This window comes from Mustela erminea, chromosome 2, assembly GCF_009829155.1.
Source record: "Mustela erminea isolate mMusErm1 chromosome 2, mMusErm1.Pri, whole genome shotgun sequence".
Lineage (NCBI taxonomy): Eukaryota > Metazoa > Chordata > Mammalia > Carnivora > Mustelidae > Mustela > Mustela erminea.
In genome coordinates this window covers 78,374,074-78,378,483 of record NC_045615.1, presented here as the reverse complement: position 1 = coordinate 78,378,483, position 4,410 = coordinate 78,374,074, and the positions used below count along the sequence as shown (strand labels likewise).

The following is a 4,410-nucleotide window of genomic DNA, read 5'->3' as shown; positions in this document are numbered from 1 at the left end:
AGAGTCTAAAGATAAGAAACCCCCATTAGCCTTTCGAGTATTCATTGCCTAGAGGACCATAACACAATAAACTGGATCGTTTAAAACAACAAAAGTTATTGCCTCAGAGTTGGGGAGTCTAGAAGTCTGCACCTATACTCCCTTTGAAACTTGTAAGGGAATCCTTTGCCTCTTTTTAGCTTCTGGTGGTTTGTAGCCAATCTTTTGTGTTGGAACTATATACCTCCAATCTCTGCTTTTGTTGTCACGTGGCATTCTCTCTCAGTCATGTTCTCATAAGGACATCAGCCCCCACTGGAGTAGGGCTCCACTCAATTCAAGTATGACCTCATGTAATGAGTTAATAATTACATTTACAACTATCCTATTTCCAAATAAGGTCACATTCTGAGGTACTGAAGATCAGAACTTCAACCTATCTTATTTGAGGGGACACAATTCAACCTGTAACACTTAGTAAGATCCACCAAAACTTAAAGTTATCCTCTGCAGCCCTGCCAGATGTCTTAATCTCTATGTTAAGGATACATGGGCTAAATTGCTAATACTTTACTCCTAGTTTACTTTTCATATAATAAAAGGACAAACTCTTCCTGTCCAAGTTCTGAAGTAATCAAGAAGTGATATAAAGGAGTTGGTTAGCATTTGGAGGTAAACCTTAATTATTATTATTTTTTTAAACCTGGTAAGGGCAGGGCTAGAGAACATAGTTTCTATCTATGTGCATATGGGCTTCCTAATAGTGCAGCCCAGGATTCAACGTACCCTTCTGGGGCCAGGGTAACCAGGTCATAGATGCATCACTGATCTACAGAGATGCACCTAAGTTTGAACTTAACCCTGGTTATTTTGCCAGAAGATACAAATGACAGATGCCTACTCTACTATGGGCAGTCAAGATTGAACTTGTGATAAAACTCTTTTTATCGAATTCTGTGAAGATTGTAGTGGTGGAAGAGGCGTAGCTTTTAGATCTTCCTAAATTCCAACATAAGAAATACAGTGAAATGGGGGGAAAAAAAAGTAAAAAGAAAAATGGACAGCATTTACAAGAAAACTAGGTGACAAGGTACTCCAGGAACACCAAAATGCAAACCAGCAAGAACCACAAGACCAGCACATGCTCAGTATCTGTTTAGGAGAAAACATAGAGAAGCCATGGAATGACTGACAACCTGACAGTAGGAGACCCCAAAATGGCCACTCATGGGGAAGCACAGTGGCCAGTGAGAGCAATAGCAGAAATGAGAGGGATCTGTCCCTAGATTAGCGGATGAGGCAAGGGGCCCTGCAGTAAGCCAGCTGACGTTTTAGCAGCATCACCTTCCCACCCTCCAAGGAGCTCACACTCAGGCAAAATAGGGGAGGCTAAATCAATATTCATTAGCAAGGAACAACATAGATTAAAGAAAGTGGGCCAGATAAATAGAGTAAACAAACAAAACAAAATAAAACAAAAAAACAAAAACAAAAAACCAAAACCAAAACCAAAAACTACTCAGAAAAATCACCTTAAAAAGTTTTTTTTTAAAAAAGTGGGTACCTGGGTGGCTCAGTCATTAAGCATCTGCCTTCAGTTCAGGTCATGATCCTAAAGTCCTGGGATAGAGCCCTGCATCCAGCTCCCTGCTCAACCGGAGGCTACTTCTCCCTCTCCCACTCCTCTACTTGTGTTCCCTCTCTTGCTCTCTCTCTATCTGTCAAATAAATAAATAAAGTCTTAAAATTAAAAAAAAAATTTAACACTGCACAGAAACACAGAGTTGTTAGAACAAATATCCTTCTGATAATCAGGAAAATGAAATTCACATAAAAATGAGTAACAGAAATGTGTCAAGGCCAAAACCCATACAAATATATTATGTGTTTTCAATAAAAAGTCTTATTTGGGAATTTTTCACATCTTGTGAGAATGAATTAAATTACAGTTTTTGTCATCTTAAAATTTCCTGAGAAGGAAAAAATTCAAAATCTTGATAAATTACTTTTAATTTTGACATAATAAAGTATGTAAAAAGAAAGGAAAGTGGGGAATATTGTTAGAAAAAATACTTAAAACATTTTTATTTCATTAATCATCTTCTAATTTGTGAGTGCTAAAATATTATGCTAATTTTTTAAATTATTTTTAGATGTCTTCTTGATTTTTACTTCTTTTTCTTATGGCAGTATTTGGTTTTGGTCTTGATTTGAGCCAAATACTGACTTTAACTCCTGGCTTGTTAACATTTGGAAAAAATACATATCAGTGCATCTCAATCCTGTAAGGTTTATGGCCTGGATGACAAAAAGAGAACACGGATTCTCAGTGAGTTGCTTACTCCCAAAAGAAGAATGAGAGAAAGAGGCTGGACTGTGAATCCTCAACCTCTACCTCTAGACTCATCAATCAGATTAAGTCTATCAGTTATTTATTGCTGTTTAAAATCCACTGGAAATTTAGTGGCTTTGAAACAACAACCATTTTATATGTTCACAATACCATGGGTTGTGTCTGCTTCAGCAAAACATAAACTAAAATCAGAACAATACAGAGAAGATTAGCAGGGCTGCTGCACAAGGATGACATACAAATTCATCAAATATTCTATATTATTGAAGGGTGAGTTCATCAAGAAGATAAAATAGTTATAAATAAATACACAACATCAGCCCACCTAAATATATTAAGCAAATAAATAGTAACAATTCTGAAGGGAAAAGTTGACAACAGTACAATAGTAGGGGAACTTCAATACCCTACTTTCAGGTATGGATAAATCATCCAGAGAGAACATCAAAAAGAAAATGTTGAACTTGAACCATATATTGGACCAAATAAACCTAACAGACACATACATTCTGTTCATCAGCAGCAGAATACACATTCTTCTCAAGTGCATACAGAACATTCTCCAGGATAGATCATATGGTAGTCTGTAAATCCTGTCTTAGTAAATTAAGAAGATTGAAATCATAGAAAGTATCTTTTCCAACCACAAGAGTATAATCAACAACAAGAGGAAAGTTGGAAATTTACCAAGCATGTGGAAACTAAAGACCACACTCCTCAACAATCCATGGGTCAATCCATGGGTCAAAAAAGAAATAAAAAGTAAATTTTAAAAATGTCAAAACAAATGAAAATGGAAACACATGGGATACTGCACAAGCAGTTCTGAGACGAATGTTTATAGCAATAAATGCATATGCTAAGAAAATGGGAAGATCTCAAACAACCTAACTTTATACCTCCAGGAGCTAGAAAAAGAGCAAACTAAACTCAAGTTGGAGAAGGAAGATAACAAAGATTAGAGCAGAAACAAATAAAGTATAGACCAGAAAAACACTAGAAAAACCAATGAAACTAATCTGGTTTTTTAAAAAGATGAACAAAATTGGGAAACCATTAGCTAGACCAACTAAGTAAAAAAAAAAAAAAAGGGAAACTCAAATAAAATCAGAAACGAAACAGGCGACAGTATAACTGGTATTACAGAAATAAATAGCATCATGAGTGACTACTATGAGTAATTATAGACCAAAAAATTAGATAAGTCAGAAGAAATGGATAAATTCCTAGAAACATACAACCTACCAAGACTGAATCAGGGAGAAATAGAAAATCTTAGTAGACCAACAATAAGTAAGAAGATTGCATCAGTAATCAAAAACCTCCCAACACAGGAAAGCCCAAGAGCAGATAGCTTTACTGGTAAGTTTTACCAAATTTTAAAAGAATAATTAACTGCAATCTTTTTCAAACCCTTCCAAAAAATTGAACAGGAAGGAACGCTTTCATTCATTTTCACTTTATGATGGCAGCATTATTCTAACACCAAAACCAGATAAGTATACTAAAAACAACCACAACAAAAACAAAACCCTATAGAACAATATCCCTAATGAATATAAATGCAAAAACTGAACAAAACACAAGTAAACTGAATTCAACAATACATTCAGTGTTTTATTCCTGGGATGCAAGGATGTTTCAACATAAACAAATCAATAAATGTGACACACTGCATTAATAAGATAAAAGATAGAAGCCATGTGATCATTTCAATAGATGCAGGAAAAGCTTCTGACAATATACAACATCTTTTCATGACAAAAACTTCAACAAATCGGATATAGATGAAACCCATCCTAACATCTTAAAAGCCATATGTGACAACATTATACTCAATGGTGGAAGATTGAAAGCTTTTTCTCGAAGATCAGGAATAATACCAGGGTGCCCACCCTCACCACTCCCATTTAAAAATCGTACTGGAAGTCCTCCCTAGAGTAATCAGGCAAGATATAGAGACAAAAAACATCCAAATAGGAAAGGAAGAAGTAAAATTGTCATAATTTGCAAGTGATATAATCTTGTGTGTAGGAAATCCTAAAAACTCAACCCCAAACTGCCAGAACTAATAAATG

The 4,410-nt window shown here is 35.3% G+C and overlaps 1 non-coding gene across 1 annotated transcript; it reads left to right on the top strand.

The window, feature by feature from the left end:
* The first annotated feature begins 2,492 nt into the window (after positions 1-2,492).
* On the top strand, positions 2,493-2,597 carry LOC116585401. The gene has a single exon (XR_004283599.1). It is a non-coding gene; the product is annotated as a U6 spliceosomal RNA (small nuclear RNA).
* Positions 2,598-4,410: the final 1,813 nt, after the last annotated feature.